The sequence below is a fragment of the Canis aureus genome, chromosome 7, assembly GCF_053574225.1.
Source record: "Canis aureus isolate CA01 chromosome 7, VMU_Caureus_v.1.0, whole genome shotgun sequence".
Classification (NCBI taxonomy): Eukaryota; Metazoa; Chordata; class Mammalia; order Carnivora; family Canidae; genus Canis; species Canis aureus.
In genome coordinates, this window is record NC_135617.1 from 10119832 (window position 1) to 10132211 (window position 12380).

General features: G+C 36.6%; 1 protein-coding gene across 6 annotated transcripts in view; it reads right to left on the reverse strand.

Moving 5' to 3' along the window:
• LIN28B (lin-28 RNA binding posttranscriptional regulator B) overlaps nt 1–12380 on the reverse strand; it is a 136221-nt gene that overhangs the window by 92472 nt on the left and 31369 nt on the right. The gene's annotated exons all lie outside the window — the stretch shown is intronic.

Here is a 12380-nt window from a genome sequence, read left to right on the forward strand (position 1 = left end):
AAGCTTAACAGCACTTCATATTACATAATGAACATTCTTAAGACATTAGCTATGCTTCAAAGGATTTCTTTGATGGCTAATATTCTATTCAGAGCTAAGCAAAATGTCTGGCACATAGCAGATGTTCAATAAATGTTAGATGAATGGTTCCAAGTTTTTCCATTGTATGGACATACCCTCATTCAGCCATAGGCTGATTTTTCTACATTTTTGTTCATGTTAATATTTGCATTATTAAGAATGCAGTAAATTTTGCCGTAGGGATGTTTGAGTGGCTCAGCGGTTGAGTGCCTGCCTTCGGCCCAGAGCATCATCCTGGAGACCCGGGATCGAGTCCCACATCGGGCAACCTGCATAGAGCCTGCTTCTCCCTTTGCCTATGTCTCCACCTCCCTCTCTGTCTCTCTCATGAATAAGTAAAATCTTTAAAAAAATTTTTTGCCATAAATTTTTACTTAACTGTTTCCTTAGTAAGCCAGGTTTTCAATAAAGAATTTTTATTTACTATGAGTATTGAGCTTTTCCCTCCAACTTCATGAAAATCCCTCTTCTTTTTTGTTTTTGTTTTTAAAGATTTATTTATTTATTTATGATAGACATACAGAGAAAAAAAGAGAGAGAGAGAGAGAGAGAGACAGGCAGAGACACACAAGGAGGGAGAAGCAGGCTCCATGCCGGGATCCCGACGCGGGACTCGATCCCAGGACTCCAGGATTGTGCCCTGGGCCAAAGGCAGGCGCTAAACCGCTGAGCAACCCAGGGATCCCCAAACTCCCTCTTCTTAAATAAACATATTAGGCTGTTCTGGAACAAGGCTCTGTATTTTATACATTTGTATTAGATATAGCATTTTTAGGTAATGTTTAGATATCTTTGAATTTAATTTCATAACCAACATTTAGATAGTGTTCAAAATAAGTTCTCTTTAATTCATTTTACTAATTACTTAGACTTAAGGAACAGTTTTGGGATGCCTGGGTGACTCAGATGGTTAAACATCTGCCTTCAATCAGGTCATGATCTCTGGGTCCTGGGATCAAGCCTGGAGTTCACTCCCTGCTCAGCCAGGAGTCTTACTTCTCCGTCTCCCTCTCTGCACCACAACTACCACCCCCGACCCAGCTCATTCCTTCTCTCTCTCAAATGAATAATACAATCTTTAAAAAAAAAAAAGAATTAGGGATCCCTGGGTGGCGCAGCGGTTTAGCGCCTGCCTTTGGCCCAGGGCGCGATCCTGGAGACTCGGGATCAAATCCCACGTCGGGCTCCCGGTGCATGGAGCCTGCTTCTCCCTCTGCCTGTGTCTCTGCCTCTCTCTCTCTCTGTGTGTGACTATCATGAATAAATAAATTTAAAAAGAAAAAAATTAAAAAAAAAAGAATTAAGTACAATCCTGTCTTCACTATTTCACTATTTCTACGTTACTATCTTCGCTCCATTATTTTAAGTTGCTAATTCAAGAGATTAAATTTACATATACACCAAAAGTTAATTTCTATCCTGTAGGAGACAGTTATTGGATCCAGCTATAATTTTTACTTTTATTTCTTTTCAGACTTTATTTCTAGATATAATTTTTAAATTTTCATGACTAAATTGAAACTTTCCACATGGCCATCATTAGGATGATTGAAACTAGATAGATAGAAATATAGTATTTATGGTGAACAGAATTCTAGGACTCCCAATTACCCTAACTTTTCAAAATTCTCTCCTTTGTCAAGATGACTGGATATCTCCTATGATCATGTCACATAGATAAATTAAAGTTACTAATTAGGTGACTTTAAGTTCACCAAAAAGGAGATTATGAAGTATGTGTCTTGAACTCTATGTAACCATACTTTAAAAGCAGACATTTTTTTCTGAGTGGTGGAAGAAGGGAGTCAAGAAGATCTGAAGGAGAAGCATTTGACCCACCATTGCTGACATGAAGATAGATGGAAGGTCCACGAGGCAAAAATGTGAGTGTGGCCTCTGGGAGTGGTACCTGGCCAACATCTGATAAAAACATGGAAGATCAGTCCTATAGCCACAAGGAACTGATTTGTATCAACACCAGGAATGAGTTAGAAAGAGAGGTCTGAGTGAGAGATGAGAACACAGCTGGCCAACATCTGGACTTCAGGCTTGTGATATTCTGAGCAGAGATCCCATCCACACTGTGCTGGACTCCTGATCTACAGACTGTGAGCTAATAAATATGTGTTAAGTCACTAAGTTTGTGGTAACAGGAAACTTAATTCAGTATCAAAGTGGGAGGAAGGAAAAGAAGGGAAGAGGAGTGTTTAAAAAAATGTATATACATCATAAACTGCAGGGGGTAGTGCTCAAGGCCTATCTAACAGCTGAAGGATGACAGTCCCAGGGTAGTATCTCTTACATAGCATCTACCTATCAATGCAGTTTAGGAGATTTAAAAGAAGACTTACACAAAATTTTAAGTCTTTGGGGTTTTTTAACATTCTTATCTATGAGTGACTCTCCCCACCCCTTCAGGTTACAAAGTTCTCAATGCTAACAGTAACCTACTATCTCTACAAAACAGAAAAGTATCTGGGTGATCACTGGTACTTATTCATTCACTAGATTAAATGAAAATTAGCTTCATTTGCATGTTACTATACTACTCAGAGGACAGCGGGGTCAAAAGTTATGTAGAAACTCAAATGACATTTTAAACACTATATTAAGGAAATGTAAAAAATAAGAACAATGGTTATGTTTGTAAGTTGTCTTCCTTAGGATTTTTCTTTTATTCAGGGATGATATCCCTCTCATGAAATGACAGTAATTACAAATGTCCTTCCGTGGCACAATGGGCAATGTAGCAGTGTGCTGGAGCTCAAGAGAACTTAATATTATCATAGGAATCCATGAGATTGTTAAAAACAGCCATTATTAAAAACTTAATTATAAAAATATATAATTATATGAACAAAAGAATAAATATACTTAAAACTCATTACTTCCTAATTATTTTGCTACATTTTACTATTATCTTGAGGTTATTTACATTTATTGAATCTGTACAGTGGAATCACTACATAATGATGTATCACTGTGCATTCCTTCCCAACTCCACAGAGAAACACATTGATAGCTTGAAACTAATTGGCAAATGCTACAAATGAGGGCTTTTTAAAAACTTTTGCTGATTGTCTTAAGAAAGTGATGGAGAAACTATTAATAAATGCTAATGAAATATAACGGTGTAGCATGTCTATAACTGTTACATTATAGAGGAAATATCCTTACAGTATTCAAAAACTGTTTTCCAATTCGGTAAATAAATCGCTTACAATAAAGTTCTGACATACATCTTTGCCTTTGTCATCTAACTTTTGTGTTGTTACTCATTTAACATTCATGTAAAAACTACACTTGTTCGTCAACTGCAATCATAGCTTAGCTATAGATATAAGAATTCCAGAAAAAAAAAAGAAAAACAGAGATGCCTGAGTGGCTCAGTGGTTGAGCATCTGCCTTTGGCCCAGGGTTTGATTCGAGAGTCCTGGGATTGAATCCCACATCGGGCTCCCCACAGGGAGCCTTCTTCTCCCCTTTGCCTCTGCGTCTCTCATGAATAAAATAAAATCTTTTTTTAAAAAATAAATTAACAAAAGCATTCTGTGCGAAACTGGCTACAGAGAATTTATAATAAAGAATAGTTTATGTACTATTATTATTTGCAAATTGTGTTCTATATCCTTCAAGTTGGTAAAATGAATAACATACACTAGATGATTTTTGGAAAGCCAATTACTAAACACTTGCCAAATCATCCACATTTTTTGAGATGTTTGCTGGTCCACAGATTACCACAATTACAACCACTGATATGGGAATATTTATATTTTTAAATGTTTTTCTCTACTTGTAGAATAAAAGACTTATTAGCCCTCAAAAGGAAAAATTTCAGGCAGTTATAAGTGCTGAGACATACTCTAGTTGAGAGCACAGAAGAGGTGGTGATAATCTCATCACAGTGTTGGTGTTGCTGGAGAAACCGTACAGCCAGTAAGCTGTTCATTACTGGACCAAAGAAAGTATGTAACCTGAGGAAAACATTTGTACAAAAGTATCTGATCTGCAACAGATCAGAAATTTTAAAAATTAAAAAAAAAAAAAGTTCAGAATCACTGGTCTAGGATACCAACATCTGCCACAAAATTACAAATGAATTGTTGTCTTGGGTAAGGGGTATAACTGCCTGCAAGCAAACTCAGTGCTATTCAGAAAAAAAAAAAAAAAAAAAAAAAAGATAGCCAGGTGCTACAGGTCAGAGGCTATTTCCAGAAGCTGTTAGTTAAAAGGCGACTGTGTATCACTTGTTTTTGTTTTCTTTTCCATCTGACACAGAATCCAGCCTGGCCAAATTTCATCTTCCATGTACTACCACAACCACCATTTACCAATCTTGAACTATATTAGCTCTGTGTTTAAGTTGCCCAGATGCACAGCTGATGTTTTCTAATCCTTACCTGATTCTATCTCATCTGTTAGGCCATTTTTATATGAACCATTATCCGCCCCCAGCTTTTCTGGATATCTTATTATTTATGTCACGGGTTTTGTAAAATAAAAATACATCACTAAAAATGTTTAGCAGATGCTTAAGAGATCTTTAATCTTTTTTAACTTACTGATAAATTATAAGCTGAAGAATAAAGATATTGATATTGATTAATGCACAGATTGCTGGCCATAAGCCAAGAGTGTCTCAGTGCTTGCCCCCATGGAACCATGAGAACCATGTCCCATGAGACTGATAGCACTGTACCATTTGATAAAGCATTAAGAAATCATATATTAAACGAATAAACAGGCTAAATTTGTATGGCCAAGAATATCCCAAACTTATTGAATACGGACTTATTTTTTTTTTCTATTCAAGGAACACTTAATATACCATGAAACAATTTATTTGTAAAATATACTTTGGAGCATTAGACATCATTCAATCTCACCACTGAACCTAAGGCTATTCAAATTAACTACTTCTTATGATAATCCTGTCTATCTAATATCAGTATGTCCAAACACCTTTATGTAATGCCTAAGAGGTATTCCAAATAGATTTTGTCCATTTTGTCAATTTCCTCTTACAACCTTATTTTTCAGGCTAACTTGGTTGTTCAAACTTGTCCATGACCTAAAGACACATTCTTTTAATTCTGTGTCTAAATATAGCAGTATTTGATATGCTTAAAGAAATATCTCTATTAATAAAGAATACAGTAATAACTCTGTTTTTTCTGGATTTCATTGTCTTAGTTTCTATGATAGCATGACATCCTTTTTTTAAGTGCTCTGGAATTGCTTGGCCTTAGTTTTTGTAGGAAAGTCAACAAGAACTAGGAAAGCAATGCACTCATTTTGTTTTTTAGTCCTTGTCTTTTGAATAGGAACCCGCTTTATAAATTAAATTGTGCAAGTATCAGAATTAGTAGGAATCATTGAGGATATATGAATTACATGAAATTGGCTCTTCACACTCCATTACAAATGAGATAACAAAAAAACGAGAATTAAAAGTTTATAATAAAGACCTAAAGTGATAAAGAAGAGCAGATACAAGCTAGGCAGCAATGGGCAAATGATTGAAATTTCAAGCTAGATTTCTTTTGTTAAAAGCAGCTTCTCCAGTAAAGAAAAATTGATTAATCAGAGAAACTGACAAGGATCACAGAAACCTGGTCAATTTCTCTTAACAGCCAGCTCCACTTGTTAAAGACTTTGAAGCAGAAAGACACCGATTGTCAATTTCCTACAGGAGCTCTTTACACCAGAAAGGAGGAGTGGGGGTGGAAGTTGAGAAACAGGGAGAAAAACACACACAGTGGTGAGAGGAGCAAAATGAGTGGAAGATTTTAAAATAGCAGTGTTTCAGAAAAGATGGGAAATAATAGCACAAAGGAAACAAAGGCTCAGGTGAATTTATAGTGTGGAAGGCTATGTCCTGCATCCTTTGTGATGCTATATTTTTGCTAGCTAAAATAAGATCATTCAGAACCTATTGTGTCCAACATCATTTCTAATTAGCATTATCTTAAGAATGGGCCAAGTGCCCAGGAGGCAAGAGAAAATTTATAGCATGGAATATACAACAGAAAATGATAGCAATGGGCATATCTTTTAATATATGGCATGAATACAATTAATAACAGATTAGGAATGGGCTGTTCCTCGTGGATGTGTTGAGAAAATGAGTAGAATGGCCAACAATTTAAGTGGACATGATATGAAAAGGTTAATTTAGTCTGCATACAGAAGAGAAATCTCAGTGGATGGAGAACCTATACGGGTGACAAGTAATAAATACATGGATGACTAGAAAATGAGTAAATCACTCTTGAGAAAGGGGCATTTTTAGAAAAAGCTGTTACCTTTCATATCAAATGAAAATTTTTACTTTAACAAAGGTTTTTAATATTTGCCACTTAAATTTAGGTCAGCATATGACCTGTGCATAAAAAGGCATTTATACATTTGTGTATCTCTGAGGCCAATTTGGGACTTTAAAGTTGAAAGAGGCTCCTGGGAATTCCCTGTCATATAAAATTTTCAAACTCAAAGGACTGTTTCTTCCATTTAACACCTACATCATTTTCCATGACCAGAATGCTTTTCCTTCTTGCTTCTTGACCAAACATCCTCCTTTTTGAAAGAAATAAAATGTTTTTCTCAGAACTGCAAATGACATTGACAAGATACTTAATCTGCTCTGGTTATATATACAGATTTCATCAAAACTTGCATAAATCTATAAATTATAGTGATACTTCTTTCGTGGCATTTTATTAAACTTAAGGCAACTATATTACAGAATTTTAAGTAATATATTTTAGAAGTGAAGGTCATCTCTAAATTGTAAGCAGAACTAGATTCCATTATCAGGAGAAAAAAGATTAACTGCCTATAAAACTAAAAAACTAGTTGAAGATTTAGTGATGACCTAAATTTTTAAAAATTTTATGTAAAATAAAAGCAATCTTTTCTATACATACGAAAATAAAAACATATTAATATAATTCTGTTGCTGTTTCTCCCAAATGACAATTTCCCAAAGGATTTACATTTAAAAAATAAATGTCTCACATATTCAGATTTATGAAATTGAGTGGATGAAAGTAAGAAATAATATATATAGTTAGGTTTACTCTTATTTCAAAAATTTAAACTTCATCAACAAATATTATTTAGAATCTATCACTCAAATGCATAGTATATGTTTCTCTATACTTTCTTTTCTCAATTTCCAAATTAATTTGTAATCCCTATTTTTTCCTATTATAATTTGATTAGTTTTAAACTCCTCGAATTTATAACTGCCAATAATTTGACAAAGGAAATTACTTTCCATTTTTAAAAAAACTTTTAGACAAACTGCATAAAAAAGTAAATGATTCAGGGATCCCTGGGTGGCGCAGCGGTTTGGCGCCTACCTTTGGCCCAGGGCGCAATCCTGGAGACCTGGGATCGAATCCCACATCAGGCTCCCGGTGCATGGAGCCTGCTTCTCCCTCTGCCTGTGTCTCTGCCTCTCTCTCTGTGACTATCATAAAAAAATAAAAATAAAAATAAATAAAAAAAGTAAATGATTCAAAACTAGAATTTAAGTTACAAAGAAAAACAGTAAAACAAAATACAGTAAGTTAATAAGCAGTAATTTTCTTTAAGTGATGGGATAGTGATTTTTTATATTCTTTTTTTTTTTAAAGATTTTATTTATTTATTCATGATAGTCACACAGAGAGAGACAGAGAGGCAGAGACACAGGCAGAGGGAGAAGCAGGCTCCATGCAGGGAGCCCGACGTGGGACTCGATCCCGGGTCTCCATGATCGCGCCCCGGGCCAGAGGCAGGCGCCAAACCGCTGCGCCACCCAGGGATCCCTGATTTTTATATTCTTTGTCTAAATTTCCATACTCAACATGTACTACATCTATAATTAGAACAATATAAAAGATAACACTCTAAAACTCAGAATGTTAAAATGTTTCATATTTAGCTTTCAGTCCATTATGTTACTTAAATATGAATTTAACAGTAATTTCCTATCCCAAATATCTAGACCTTATAAAATGATTTTAGACTATATTTCTGTGTGAGGAAAAGATTATAAGATATTAATTATGAAGCCTAATACATTTGGTAAAGCACTTACCAAAGTCATTAAATCAGAGGCTCTTAAATAGTGGCAATTTTGCCCTCCAGGGGACATTTAGCAATGTTGGAGACATTTCTGGTTGTCACAACTGGGGAAGTGTACTGCTGGCATCTAGTGGGTAGAGGTCAGGGATATTACCTCACATCCTATAAAGAACAGGATAGGCCCTTACAGCAAAAAATACCTGGGCCAAAAGGTCCAACCTGACCCTAAGGGCCAAGGCTGAGAAAGTCCCCTGTGGATCGTTAACCTATACTTTTCCTTAAAAATACCACCATATGTACCTCAGAAAATAATTTTTAGAATGCTGTAGAATTCAGACTTAGAGTTATCTCATTAATATTTTTTTCTTTCTCTCTCCAAATAAAACACCTTCTTTTACTTTGTTCCTTATGGTCCAATTTTCCTGAAACTGATTTCCAGAGTTCAAATATTACTGTGAGATTTTTAATAACTTAAAGATGCTCTATTTTATATACTTCATATGGTTAGTCTATGTTCCTATTTTTCACAGTGGAGATAAGATAGAAAGCAGAAAGAGATGGGAAGTGGGAGTTGGTGCATGAGAGCAGATGTTTTCATTCATTTTGTTTTGCTTATTGCTATAGCTCACCTATTAGGTATTCAGTAATTTTTGTTGAATAAACTGATGAAGCTAAGTCTTGATTACACTGCCTACCATCAGATTCCCTTTGAGGAGTGATCTACCTGCAGAAGCTCACCAGTGGAAGGCCCTAACATCAAGTCATACCATACCCCAAAGCTTCTTCATCTAATTGGCCTAATTTTCAGGTGCATATTCTTTTAGGTACTAACATAAGAGCAGCCTAATCAAGACTCTGCTCTGATCAAGACCTCAAGTATAGATGGTCAGAAGTTGTATGGCATTTTAAGATTATTTTTAAAATTACTGATTGGACGTGGGGGATAAAAGAAGAGTCATGAGTTAGAAATGATACTACATTTTCATATCCAAGTAAGTCAATTTGGTGTAAATCCTGAGATGAGAAAGCGTAAGAGGCTTGTCCTCCAAACTGGAACTCAGTACATATCAAAGAAATTGTTACTGGTGCAAGTTTTACCCAAGGAAATAGAATAAAGGGAGAGAGAAGGTAAGAGTCACAGAAGTAAAAGAACAGTAAGTCTTATAACAGTACAATGTAAAAAACTGCTCCCTCGTGACTGATTAAGCCAACTTAAGTCTCATCCCTGCTCCTGGACTTAAAATAGTTTTTAGGAGAAAGAGATGGAGTCATTGTTCCCAGGGACACAGAAAGGCAGAGATGAATACATAAACCAAAGAAGTGGGGTCTTGATCAGAAGGATGGAAGGAAGAAATGGATGCTGGGTATACAACCCACAGCTTCCACAACAAAAAACTTAGATCTTTTTCACACAAGCAGATATCAAGACAGACCAGCCCCATCCTCTACTTGAGAAACGGACATGCATTCATTATGCTCTTTACTTCCGTTATGAACAAAGATGTAGATAACTGTATTTTTCTCCATTATGTTTTATAGTGTGTGGGTAGTCTTCGTTTATCTGCTAAGTTTGAGCCCTGCCAACCCTTATCCCATATATTTTTTTCTGCATTATATCAATTGCAGCATTATCTATGTTTTTTTTTTCTTTAAGTTAAAAAAAACAAACAAAAAGAGAACAGTCAGGATACCTGGTACTCCCCTTTCAGGCATGAGGCTAGGCACTTAAACTACATTAACTCAAATCCTCACAACCCTGTAAAATTAGTACTGCTACCTGATTTCTATAGCTAGGAAATCTGAGTTCAGGTAATGAGACAAAATTCAAACAGTTAGAAAGCACTGGAGCTGGGATTCAAACCCAGTTCTATCTTACTACAAGGTCTCCACTCTTTACATTTAATATCATTCTCAAAAAAAAAAATAATATCATTCTCATCTCCCTAATGATGTTGACTCTTAAAATATTTATTGAACACCCATGTCAATTTTCTCTGGATTTAAGAAAAGAATTAACAGGTTAGTCCTTCCCCTCCAATAAACTGCAGACACTTTAGACTTAGCAATAAACTATGGTAATAAATACAGCACAGACACCACCATCGTTTTCTGCTAAGGGTTTGGGTACAGAAACCCAAAAGTATTCTGGGCCCAGAAGTGCAGAGTTTACCATACATAACATATAATGAACATTAAGAGTGACATATAAAAGGGAAATAAAAATAAATTGAACACTATGAGTTCGCATATGCTCTCTTGGTCAATAAGAATTGTTAGTTCCCTATAAGCCATACCTTTTTTTTATTTTTAAGTAAGCCATATCTTTATATCCAATGGAAGATAGGGAAAAATGTTCCTAATCTAATGTGCTTTCTTCATTATTAAAGAAATGTTTATGAGTAGGAATTATATGAAAAGCATGCACCTATGTATTATAGGAAATACAAAATTTGGTAAAACAATTCCCCTTAGAGTTTATTTATTTGAGGGAGAGAGAACATGTGTGAACGGGGTGGGGAGAGCCAAAGGGAGAGAGATAATCTTTTTTTTTTTTTTTTTTTTTTGAGAGAGAGAGAGGGAGAGACAGAGACAGAGAGCATACAAAGCAGGGAGAGAGGTGGAGGCAGAGGGAAAAGCAGGCTCCCCGCTGATCCCAGAATCCTGGGCTCATGGCCTGAGCCAAAAGCAGTGGCTTAACTGCGCTACCCAGGCACCCCAGGGAGAGAGAGAATCTTAAACAGGCCCCCTGCCCAGTATGGAGCCCTACATGGGGCTGGATCTCACCACCCTGAGATGACCTGAGCCATACCAAGAGTCAGACGCATAACCGACTGAGCCATCCAGGTGCTCCGAGTTTACAATTTTTTTTAAAGATTTTATTTATTTATTCATGATAGACACAGAGAGAGAGAGAGGCAGAGACACAGGCAGAGGGAGAAGCAGGTTCCATGCAAGGAGCCTGATGTGGGACTTGATCCCGGGACTCCAGGATTGTGCCCTGGGCCAAAGGCAGGCGCTAAACCGCTGAGCCACCCAGGGATCCCCCGAGTTTACAATTTTGTAGGAGAAACAAAACAAGATATAACAGAATACAATGTATGACAAGTGACCCATTATTTATAAAGAGTTTTGGAGTTCATAAGGAGGAATTAAGAAATTCTAGTTAAAATAAGGAAAGGCCTCAGAAAAGAAGGACCTGAATCTGGAGCTGGAATCTGAAAGATGGCAAGATTTCCAAAAGTGAATGTAGGAGGAATTTAGGGAAAAGACAAAAGTCCTATCTGTGCAAAGGAAAAAGACAAAGACGAACAGGTTATGTTTACAGTGACAGATTCTAATTCCAGTGATCCTGGGGTCCCGGGATCGAGTCCTGAGTCAGGCTCCCTGCAGGGAGCCTGCCTCTCCCTTTGCCTGTGTCTCTGCCTCTCTCTCTCTCTCTCTCTCATGAATAAATAAATAAAACAAAAAAAATTTAAAAAAATAAGAAAAGTAACAGGCAATAAAGCTCTGGAGGAGAGCGAGTATTTTTTAAAAATTCACAAATACCTATGTCCAAGGTAAGGACGAAAGGTAGATACACTTGCCTGATCACAAGCTGGCCCAGCCTTGGCTTGAACGTCATCTTCCACCCCCTTTCCTTGCTCCTTCTACACATCAAACACCCAGTAGCAGAGCTGCACACTGGTCTTTCCAAGAGGCTCTTTCCACCTGTCCACATCTTTGCACATTTATAATACGTAATGCCCTCAGAGGCTGGCAGTTCTCTAGGTATTTCCAAGGCCAATCTCAAATGGTCTCTATTTGTAAAGCCTTCCCTGCTGCTAAAAGAATGGGCAATTCCTACCCTAATGCTGTTATCTTAGCATTTACCACTATTGTAACTGTTGGTCTCTCTCAGATCTTTCTCTCTCTCTCTCTCTCTCTCTCTCTCACACACACACACACACACACAGAGAACTGCATGCTTCTTAAAGACAGAGACTGGATATTAATGATCTTAATAATCATTATAGTGTCCAATAAAGTTCCATTTTCCCTCCTGCCTACATACAACTCCTTTCCTCTATTAGAATATCCTTTTCCTTGTTCTTTGTCTTCTCATTCTTCATCCCTCATCACAAATTTACTGCCCCAAAGAAGTCTTCTGACCGAAAGACTAGGTCAGGTTCCTCACAGTTAGACTTACGGCACCATGAACCTTTTCTTGATAGCACTCACAGTGG